Raw genomic sequence first — 12,574 nt, forward strand, 5'->3', positions numbered from 1 at the left:
GTCTATGATGTGTATGTTTGTGTAAATATGGCTGTAACAGCTGGTTATCATCATATATTACAACTAGCTGACACAAAGTCAATTCAAAGTATACAGAGAATGGTGATTATATGCATTATCTTCTTGTACTCCTGATATTTTAATACTTTATACAACACAGCTACAACTACTTTGTGCTGGAATACCCAGTTAGCCTCAGTTTAAGTTAGCATGTAGAGCAAGAGCTTCATTATCACACACGTAGACAAAAACGTTTCATTTACTTTAAAAAGAAGCTAAATGAAAGATGCCTACATAAAGAGCTTCACTGAAGAGTAAAGTTATCCAAAGGATGAGCTATGTTAGGTTTGATTTTACCCCCAAAATACATAAGAAAATAATGTTACCTGACACGAAATGGGAACTACAAAGCCATGTTTCGTTGCCTGGATTCCAGTCATTTTTGCAAATTGCAGCGATCCACTTGCTTCTTTTATCTTTTGCCTTCGGTAGCCTGTAAAATGAAAGTTCTGATTGTTTATCATATCCATTTGTGCAGTCAATGGCACAACAGCTCTTCCCCAATTTCAATGTTTTTCTGTGAACAATGCAACTCGTCTCCCTCTTTCTGCTACTCAGAGGGCGTTACCGCAGTGACTCCTGCATCCTGTGACGTCACATGCATCAGCCAATAGGAACGCGGCCCTCATAGAATCCTCCCACACAAGAGGTTTGTGTCAGGAAAATAACCAAAGAAGCTGGAATTGAAACTAAAAAACCAAGAAGCAAAACCAAAAGAGAGAGAGAAGAGAGAATGAAGCAATGGAAACAATTCAGAAAAAAAGTCAAACAGTTTTCACAATGAGTGATATTTTTTGCTTTTGACAAGATTTTTTTTGGTTGAGTACATTTTATTTTTGATTAAATCCATATTATTTGTTTGAGTTTTAGAAAGCTTTGCTTTATTCTAGAAAGCTTTGCTTTATTCCATTGACACAAATCTGATCCCATATCATTTTGTCTCTTTTTTCTTTGTTTATTCTCTCCCTCTTTTCTTTGAATTAAATAAAATGAGAGAACCAGATATATACTCAGTATCAGATGTTAAGGATGTTTATTGTTTAGATGCTGATGTTGATGGTTAACCAACCTTTTCGGATCACCTGGTCGGGTATGGCCCTCTTCTTGTTTGCAGCTGTGTTCCTTTGCTGGGCATTAGCAAAGCCTATAATTGTAATTGTAAGATGTGCATCAAACTTCCAGCTGCTGTCAGGTTAACTTTCCATTATGACAAACGGCTTTAATCTGACATCAGATGCGACAGGACAATTAATATAGATATAAATGTATATGCTGGTTCAGACAGTTATATTAAATAGTGATTGCTGTGATTGTTTATTGCATTAAAATGTGCCTGACACTCTGGAAACCTGCCTCTGAGGCTTTGTTGACATGTACGCACATGTGTGCCTGTCACCAAATTACAGCTGTGGAGGGTGCGCTCCGCTTTGCGCCGAGGATAGACCAGGCTGGAGCTGGCGAGCTTTCAGCACACTTTTTTGGCCTGAAATTGTCACTGCGCCAACATGAGTCTGCTGACACCCCCTGGTGCACCGTCAACTCCCCCTGGCGCGCAGTCACACCCATCTCTGTGCAGGCGGTCTACCAAATTGTCAAATTGGCAGCGCACGGCGGTGCGCCGCACGAAATTAGCACTGCATAGGGTGCGCCAGGCTTGCGCCTCCTGTGCTGCCCCATGAAATTAGAGCCCTAAGTGTGAACACATCTGTCAGTACTTGCAGATCAAAATTTGAACATGCCAACTCTGCCACAACTGAATTTGCAATGCCAAATGGATAGTATGTCCCCCCTGCCACATTTTTAACATCACAGTTGCGGTCAGTAGACATCAAGGTTCTTGCGTCCAGAGGCACGTTCAGTCCTTTATGCCTCAGAATTTTCAGAAGGTCTGTAAGTGCAGTATGTGAAATATATTTTGCAGCCCACTCTGCAAGTCCACTGGTGTCACCTGGTGTCTCTGAATCTCCAGTTGAATCTGTACATCCATCTGAGTCAAATAATCCTTCTGTTCCAGTTTCTAAATAATTAAATATGTCAGTGTCCAAAGCATCATAAAAAATGTCTGTAGGTTCCTCAAACACAGTCTCCCATGACGTGGGCATAGTCGTTATACACATTTTCCCCCTCCTGTGTAGAGTCTTCAGGGGCAAATCCAAACTGATGAAATTCCGTTGTCGGATCAAATTCATTTTCAAGTGAAACCTGCTGAAAATGTTCAGCCACTTTAGCAGCAATCCTCCTTCTTTTAGTTCTCTCAGACCACTCCATTTCCTTCTGAAAAGATAAAATAATCAAAATTGTGTGATGTGTTTAGATGTATGCATGTAAGCAAAATATATGTATAAAGAGTAAGATAAGATGAAACAAACAAAAAATAACATTAAATATGGATAATTCTCAAAACTGCCTATAAAATTTCAAGGTATCTTCATTGCCATTGTATATACAATAAATATACAGACACAATAAAATGTTTATTGTACTCAGTTAAAAACAAGGAGTTTCAGTCAAAAAACAATAATAAAAGTAAACAATAAAAGTAGAATAAGAATTCACATACATCCTCACACTCGCACTGTGTTACAGTTTGTTTTATTCCGTGTGCATAAAGCGCAAGAAATAATACTCTGTGTCATATAATGGATACTAATCGTCATGACGTTAACTTACTTGCGGGCTCCTCAGCGGAAACAGAAAAACCGTTCGCGAGTAACAAAGACTTTAGCCAATCAAAGACCCCGTCCGTAGACGTTGGGATTATGGTAATGTAGTACTACTTCATGACTCCATGAAAACTCATTGCTGTTAACAATATTTTCAAAGAAAAAATAGGTACAGGCATCGATTGTCTGACAATTGTGTATTTTTAATATAATTAGTAAGTTGAAATTGGCAAGTAAGGACAGTACATGTTAAACTCATTCGAGACAAAGCACGAAACACTGTTCGGGGGTGAAAAAAAAGTTAAGCCAATCACAGACCCCGTCAGTAGGCGCTGGGATTATGGGTAATGTAGTACTTTTTCCGTGACTCCGTGAAATGAATTCACTGTCAAACACATTTTTGAAGAAACAAACAGATACGTGCGTTGATCGTCTGACAGTCACTTCGTTTTAACATGATTATTCTACATTGGCAAGTAAGGACATGACATTCTTAACTCATCTGAGACAGCCAAAAACATCGCTAGAGAATAATCGATAGTTAAACACACTCTACCGTTTACACGATGCTTTTCTGTTCCTTTTTTTTTTCAAATTCTGCTTAGTTGTTTGTTAGTGAACACTTACCTTAAATGCTGTTTTGTCGAGTCCTCTACTTTTTCACAGCAGTCCTCTGGGGCAACTCTCGAATGGATCACGAGATCACTCTTCTCTCATTTCCATGACAACTCCCGCCACACACACGCGCGCACTAGAAAAAAACCCACACTGGATATTTTTTTGAGCAGATAGCCTGGTTGTGGTTGAGTTTATTCAGTTTTTTCACTTCACATGGGAGCTTTTGGTACTATAAAAAATATTTTTCTTCTGCAACTATACTGTGAATAACTAACAATAAAAGTAAAAATTTGTCTTCTTTTCTCACTTCATAAATATTTTCTTTTAATTGTATATCCTTTTATTTCTCTCTCTGTTAATACTGCTGCAACTATGGTATTTTCTCCAGTATGTAATTAAGTTTTAATACCAAAGCATTTTGATGACATCATAAGTGTCAATAACATAGCAGTATATTTATCATTTTACCGTAAACAGTTTAATTTGCAGCTCATTTCATGTAAGCTATTGCCCACTTAGGACCCATCTAGTTCCCACATGTGCTGGCCAGCTGGGATGCCCATCTCTCGCCCATGTAAATTAATCTGGGAGGCCCATGTGGGGCCCAACACTAACCCACTTAAAAGCCCATTCTGAGCCCATGCCCAGTCAAAGCCCATGTAACCCAAGTAAATCTCATGTGGGCCCCACTTGGATGTGTTGGCTGGGATTGTTCTGGTGGTCCTCTCCACGTCAGCTCAGGCTCTTCGAGTCTCGGAGTTCCCTTGCCAAATTATGTAAATAAATAAATTCATAAATAAATAAATGATAAATAAATATAAAATAAAATAAATAATAATGGCCCGGATCTTCTGTGGGGTTGGGTGTCTCTCTGGATACCAGTGCATGAGCTTCTCTTCTTAAGTTAAACAGCAGTACTTTCGCAGAATAGCCACATCGTCCTGCGCGGTGGGAAATATCACCTGACAGCAGCCGCTCTCTCTCTCCTCGGTAGGGCTGAACAAGTAATCGAATCTAAACCAATATTGCAATTGAATACAATGCAATTTTCAAATCGCAAAGGCTGCAATTTAATCATATCATGTAGGCCTGTCCTACAGGAAGATTTGTTTATATGTTAATATCCTTTGTTGTGTTAGTCATACTACAGAATGTGAATTGCTCGTGTTAAGTGAATAATGTAGAAGACACACGTCCCCTAAAAAAATAAAATAAAATAAAATTGCGCATGCTAATCGCAATCGCAATATTGGTCCAAAAAAAAAAAAAAAAACCCATATACAAATAAAAAATAAATAAAATTAAATAAAATGTAAAAAAAATCGCAATTACATTATTCTCCAAAACTATTCAGCCCTACTCCTCGGGCACCTTTACTCTGCCATAGAATAGAATAGAACTTTATTGTCATCATAACAAGGTATCCTCAGCTTCTACCTGGATAAAGGATGTCGCTCAGACTTGCGCTCTGGTCCCACTGTTAGATCTCCCCGGTTTCACTGATGTGGCTCCATCCGTGGGTTTTGGGGGGTGGATTTTCAAGGCACGGTCAATGGCCATTAGATGCCTTAGCTCGACTCATCTTCTAGGCCGCACGAGATTCATCCTATGTCAGTCGCATGCCTCACGTGAGGGCATCGCAGGCAGTGCAGCGCGCCACAAAGTATTAGTCTATCATGCAGTGATCAGCTCATAAATAAGGACGCTCCTCAAATGACATCAGGTGATTCACGAGGAGCATTAAATTTCATTCAGACACCAGACTGTTCCAACTCCAGTTCCTCCTCTGAAGAGTTACATGAGAAGGGCTCACAGTTCTTCTTTTAAATGTGTGATTTGCTTGGAAGCTTGGATGCTTCGCTTTCCATTATGTGCCGCATAAGCCCATACTTTTAAATCTATTTGTTCCTTCATATGTATTACATGGACGTTCACTTTTTAAATTTAAACACATCCATGAATAGTTCTTGGAAGGCATCTTCTCCTTATTGTTGCTTTGCTAGAGTCTCAATTATTATTATCATTATTGTTATTATTAATGTCCACCTTTTATGCCTTTCACAGAGCAGAGACTTCACTGCAACAATCATAGTTCATAATCCAGATAAGATATTTCATCTTCTCATTTTCTCCAAAAAATCAAACTTCAACTCAAGCTTCTGAGTGTGGCAGTGCGTGATTTGTTATGTTGCTCACACCTATCTGCTTATGCATTTTATCTCTATGGTTAGATATCTCTAGCTTAGATCAAATCTTGTTCTATCTCTTTCTGCATGCCAAAACCTTCCTCCCTCTATAGTTTGGTTAATAATCATCCGCTGGAGATGCTTATCAAATGTAATTTATCCTCCTAGCTTTACTCAGGGCTTTCAGTTAGAAAGGTGCTGTTACTCTGCAGCAATCAAGGTTTTCCAGCTACCTCTCTGCAACGTGTGAGGCGCTGGTGTTCATCTGCTCCTTAACACTACAGAGACTTCAACTCTATTGTTAAAGATCTCCGAAACCACATCCCTGGTAAGCATATAACTGGTGGTGGTCAGATTCACTCAGTGTCACTGTCATTGCTGTCTCAAAAGGTCGTTGGACCTCTGCACTCTGTATTGCTCTCACATGGTCGTCAGACCTCTGCACACTGTCATTGCTGTCACTTAAGGTCCTCGGACCTTGCTCTATCATTGCTGTCACAAGGTCGTCCGACCTCTGCTCACTGTCATTGCTGTCACAAATGGTTGTCGGATGTAGGCTTAGCGTCATTGCTGACAATAGGGTCATCAGACTTAGGCTTAGCGTCAGTATTGACTTTAAAGGTTGTCAGGCCTAGGCTTTAGCGTCATCACTGACAATGGTGGTTGTCAAACCTAGGCTTAGCGTCAGTCTTGGCTAAGGTCGTCAGACCTAGGCTTAGCGTTATCACTGACAATAGTGGTAGTCGAACCTAGGTTTAGCGTCAGTGCTGACATCAAAGGTCGTTGGACCTCTGTTATTACTGTCATGCTTTCTTAAGGTGGTTGGACCTCTCACCTCTGTTATTGCTGTCATCAAAGGTCGTCGGACCTCTCACCTCTGTCAATGCTGACATTAGAGGCTGAGTTATAATCCTCTCATTTCCTTTCCGTCCCCTCTGGTGGTTACCCCAATTATTTGTATTATCATAACATTATTTCTATGTCTTCTCTTTAAGCAATTATCTAGAAGCATCAGACTGGCTTCAGGTAAGTATTCTTTCATTCTTTTGGAGGATATTCATAATTCACAATGCCATTGCACCCCCTACATCGATTATTTTGCTCAATGCTTGATGGGGTCAAACCACCAAACTTTCTTTGCATTCATTTATTAAATAGGTTCATAACTCTTTCTTGTGTATAAGCAGTGCCTGAATTGGCCCATAAAAGGTGCAGGAACCCTAATATATTATATAAGTTGTGTAACACGAGTTTTGAGTGTTTTTTTTCTTCATATCTATCTATCTATCTATCTATCTATCTATCTATCTATCTATCTATCTATCTATCTATCTATCTATTGATAGATAGATATTCACAGATATTGTACAATATATAAATACAAAAAATGAAAATATGACAATCCATTAGCCTACATTTTAAATTTGATAAAGTAAAAAAATACCAAAGGCAAGTCCATAATGCATGGAAATTTGCATTTATTTTACCTCAATTAAGCACTGTCAATAGATGACATCCAGTGGTGACTGAAAACACCAAAACACAACAGACAGTGTTTTAACACAGCCCATAAACAGATTTAATCTAAACCATCACAGATATCCTCTGATAACCTCTTACACAACGAAATCATATAACTTCTTGAATGCTGTTGTATATAACATAGTTTGACTTTTGTATTTATGCAACAGAGGGCCATCAAAGAGCATCATTTCAAAAGTGTCAACAACTTTTCTAAAGTCCAAAAAGGTCTGCAGTGATGGAAGATGATTCTTTCTTAACTAATTATCAATAAATGCTCACTACTGCTGTCCTGATGCAAATGGAAATCAGTCTACTGTCTCCAATGCCATCAAGTTATGTCCCCAAGACCTGCAAAATAAACAGAAATGCACTCCAATCAATATGATGAAAGGCAAGATTGATCAACAGGTTGTTTACTAATACTGTGAATGTGAAATTAATTTTCAAATTTAATATACTGATTAAACAATGCATCAGTCAGTCTTTACATATTTCTGCAAACATCTCTTAACAATGCAGTCTATGCTTTAATGTTGCCTTTCTTAAGCTATTTTATTAGAGCATTTTTATACTCACACTGTTAAAAAAGATTCCAGAAGGTCTTGGGAACAACAGTTTCACAGGCTGGACCTCGACACGCCCTTTCCTCAGCACTTCTTCTTCCCTTTAACAGCCAGGCCCTCACATATCCATCTGGATTGAACTGTCCAAGTGGTGGTCCGTTGCACTTTAAAAAGACTAGACTTGTTAGTCTACTCACAGAAAGTGCGTTCCTTTTTGCAGTCAGAATGTCATTCATGGTGCTGAATGCCCTCTCACACTCACTTGTAGAAACAGCAATAGTTTTGACAGCTTTCAGCAGAGGCTCTAGTGCAACAGGTGTATGAGCTGCCTTAATGTCCTTGTATTCACGAAACGCTTGAACAGTCTCTCTTCCCTCCACTTTGAGTACATCGCACAAGCAAAGCACCTCAGCATCCCCATACTGTATGTCCAACTCCTCTTCAGGCCAGCTTCCAGGATCTAGGACTTTCATGCTATCCAGAAGCATTCTGTAATGGTCATGTGAGACATTCTCTCTGATGCTGACATGAGAAGAGGTTGTGGAAGTCATCCGGTGTCTCATGTTGTCTGCCAGACTGCGGAAAAACTGACCTGCATGTATTTGTCCAAGTCTGCTGTTCGTACGCAAGGTAACACCCATGAACCTGTTTTTTTTTTTTGACAGCTGCATGAACTGTAGTCACATGTGGGCCAGGAATGGAAATCATGGACTCAAAGACTCGAATAACTCGGCTTAGCAGTCCATCTGCCTCTGGGAGTGTCATCTCTCTTTTTTGGAGTTGCCGAGACAGGTCGCTCAGCTCCGTGAGTGCGTCGTACATCAGTCCCAAGTTGCTTACAAATGCCACGGATGTAAGCACATCATCAAGTCCTTTATACTTTGCCCTGTCTCTGGTATCTCTGCTTGTGTCATTTGCTGCTTTACAGAAGTGATCATGGAGGACTCTGTAATTCTGCCAGACAGCTCTGACGCTCCTTTCACTTGATGCCACCCATCTGATGGACAAAACACGTCCTATCATCAGTAAGCGCTGTCCAACTTCTTGAGCACACTGCCCTAACTCCCTCTGATTTTTTGGTGAAGCATGGTACAGTGAGTACAGTTTGTCAAAAAAGATCTGAAAGTGATTGAGGCCAGACACTTCTTTCATGACATCCCCTACTGCTAGCTCCAGCCGATGGTTTAAGCAATGCCACACAAAAATGCCTGGGAATTTACTGCACAGTTTGCTAGCAACTCCAGCCTTCTTCCCGAGCATCACTGATGCCCCATCACAGGCAAAGGACACCAAACACTGTTCCAAAAAGTCCTCTGTGAAATGTCTTTCAAGGCACTCTATCAGGGCCTTTGTGATGGCATCTGCAGTCGTTCCACTCAACTCTATCAGCTCCCAAAAAAATGTTTCAGGGTTAGCGTCCACCAACGCTGAACGTAAACATACAACAAGAACAGATTTCCCACTGATAGTGGTAGACTCATCGATCAAAACACACAGTTTCCTGTTATTTTCAGTGATGTCTTTTGCCATTTTATCTTTCATCAAATCTGCAATATGGTCTATTATTACTCCACAAGTTTTACTGGAGTGCAAGACCCTACCCACGTTCACTCCATTAAGCTGCTGGAGACTGAGGTCAACCGGCAAGTCCGCCAGTGGCCGGCTGTGCTTTGCGATTTTGTAGGCTGTTCTGAAAACTCTGGACGTGCTTTCATAATCTGATGCATGCATAGCCTGCACTTTTTTTTCAAAAGTTTCGCGTGAAGCACATTTTAATATCTCTGTGGCTTTTTTGTGAGCTAGTGATTCTCTGTGTTCATGGATCTTTTTTCTGAGGCTTACTTGTTGTTTTCTTTTGTCGTGGCCGTAATGTGTCACCATACACTCACTCCATTCCATAGATATTTTCAGCCCTTGGCCGCAGTGTACTCCCAAAGATTTAACTTCTTGGCAATTCCGGCATCCAAGCTTCTTGTACTTCACAATGAGCCAATCGTTTGCCTTGCAGAAATATTCAACCTGGTCCCTAGTCCAGCAATCAGGCTCATGGAGTCCCTGAGTCCGCGAAGTTTGACCGTCTGCACAAGTAATAGTCGAGGGGAGATGCTCCATGCCTTCGGTGTTCTCGGTGCCTTAGCTAGCGCCGACATCCTCCGATTCCTCTTCGCTGACACAAGCCCCTACTGCAGAGACGGCAGCAGTTTCAAGGAGGGTACTCTCTGTCTGGTCCTCCATTGGTTTTGGTTGGGCTTTTTGGTGAATCCATTGTAGTAAAGACATTTTAGCGCAACTTTTGTGGATGTAATGCACCCCATGCTAGGTTTGGTGATGTTGTTGAGAAATGTGTATACCCCGCCCGCAGCAGTCTCTGATTGGCTTATATTATCGAATATCATTGGATAAAAGAAGTGGTGACAGCCTGATGTCATCCTGTCATGTCAACAGACAGTTTCTGTTTATGAGAAGATGAAACACAGTGAGTACCGCTGACTCACCAGGAGGTGGCGGTACTCAATAAAAAGTAACAGAACGCATACAGACAAAAATCAGAAGTGCAGGCACTCCGTACCGGTGAGTTCCGGCCCATTTCCTGCACTGTGTATAAGTCTTTCCTGATTGAAATAAAGCTTAGCAAAAGTTCAGTCAGGAAGACTGGGCGCTCACACTCTTCTGTTCACTCTCTCTTTCCCGCTTCTCTCTATCAGCTGACTGGGGGCGTGTCAACTTTTCTCTCTATCCAATCACAGTGACTCTGCTTCAATAGTAAGCCAATCATTTCATAGCTGTCAAAGTTTAAATGGCATCTCTTCTGCTGTCAGCTGTCTTTCAGGCTCTCGTCATGACCCTCCTCCTCCCCGGTCACCTCCAATCTCCATCACTCCGTTCTGCTCAGCACCCCAGCAGTCAGTCTTCAGCCCCGCTGTCTTACTTAATCAGTAACAAAAGTTAAATCTACTCAGAAATCATCAGTTTTAACACTGAAAACTCAGACATTTGAGTAAATTGAACTGACTGACAAAATGTAAATTTTCATAGCTTAATCCAGTTGAGCAATCTGAACTTTGGGGTTTACTTTATATATCAGCTGCAATTGTAATTTTATTACCTTTGTTTTCAATACTTGAGACACCCCATCTCCTGATTCTTCAATAAGCCTCCAGACCCTTTTGTCATCACACCTTCTGCCCAGCTTCAAGGCCCCGTTGTGTGACTGCACATTCATTGCTTTTGTTTTCACCATTTAAGAACCCTGTCTGCCCATTTCCTCAATAAGCTTCCTGATCCTTTTGTCATCACACCTTCAGCCCAACTTCTAGGCCTCTGATCTCAATGTGGATTCCTGTAGCAGACAGAGGGGCGTGAACAGTACCTTTTGGGGTGTTTCTATCAAACATAAATGTTGAGCTTGAACAAGGTTCAAGGTCTTTCTTCACTTGGACCGCTTGCGTGTTGATTGACCTTTTTCTTTGCAAAGGAAAACAAAACCTTGCTGGCCGGCAGAAGTCTCTATTTCATTCTTCACCAGAAACAGGAAAAATTTCCACAACACTGCTCATATAATGGTAACTGATGACTTATACTTCTCTTCTAAGGAAGTGACAAAAAGTTTGTTCTGATAATGTGCCCACTGAGCGAGGCAGAGATTTTATCACAACATTTTTTTTTGTATAAGCAAAGCATTAGCAAATACTTGTATGTTGCTAAATGCATACATTGCATTCTGTAAAAAAGACCTTCATTTGAGTTTGTGTTTCACAAATGGTGACTGCCATTGTTTTGCCTTAGAGCTATTTTTCTGAACCAAAAAAGCGCATCACTGAGACTACATGCATGTTTTATAAAGTCTAGGGTTATCACTGAGCTGTGGCATGTTATTATTGCTCTCTATTTGGCTGCAAAAAAATATCTTGTCTTGTTGTTGGGTCTCTATTAATAATAGGACATTAGCAGATCTAGACCTGCTGTTTTTAAAAAAAGTCTTGTGATTTGTTTGTTGTCATTTGATGCAACATTGATTCAGCTTAATCAATAGCAATTTGAAACACTGGTGTCCTAATTTGAAAACATCATAATATCTTCCTATGTCCTCAAAGGCTTTTATGACCTTAGAAGCATTGCAAGATGTAACACACATGAATGCCTCACGGTTCATTATCAATACAGCATCAAGACATGATTTAGATTTGTGGTCTTGTTTTCAGAGAAATTTAAAGCAATGTTCAGTGCAAGTATTTCTGCTTCTTTGAATGCATGAGAGCTGGGAGTCATAGCACTGGTGACTACCTGTAACTCAGTGGGGAACCGTGAGTACTACAGCTGGGCCTTCACCTCAGCCCTCACAGCCCAGAAAAGAAATCATCGCGGAAAAAAGTAGTTAACAAAAAACATTTTCATTGAATAAATTGAATAAAAATAAATAAGAGGCTTTACATAAAACAATGACTAACATTATTAAGTGAGTTTACAAAAATTACTAAAATAACCTAAAATGATGAAGAAAATGTCTTTAGGTTTTAATTGTCAATCTGTGTCATACATAAACTCATTACTTTTACCCATGGAGAGTACTGGCAGGCTGCCAACACTCCTGAATATGGAGGGAGTCTCCCATTTTTCAAACCCCTTCTCTGACTGTTCTCCTGGCTTGTGATTTCTCCTGATTGTCCCCCAACTTTAAGTATGCTCCTGTGATCGCTAATATTTTTTGAAAGTGAATCAAGTCCTGTACTTGGGCGTTATATCGAAATCTCAAAAAACCATCCACCCCCTCTCTCTTAGTTGGTTTGATCCAAAGACGCTGCAGGAGACCTCAGAGACGGAGACAGATAACTGTGCTGCACTTGTTGATGAAGAGTTTATCAGAGCCTTAGCTGTTTTATATCTTTCTTTTTTTGGTGTTGACATGTCGTGAGTTAAACTAACGTGGCTTTGCTCTAACGCAGCATCCTCTTCAATCAGG

The sequence above is a fragment of the Halichoeres trimaculatus genome, unplaced genomic scaffold, assembly GCF_033239565.1.
Source record: "Halichoeres trimaculatus isolate MK-OKI-2021-1 unplaced genomic scaffold, fHalTri1.1 fHalTri1_scaffold_8, whole genome shotgun sequence".
In the NCBI taxonomy this organism is placed as follows: Eukaryota; Metazoa; Chordata; class Actinopteri; order Labriformes; family Labridae; genus Halichoeres; species Halichoeres trimaculatus.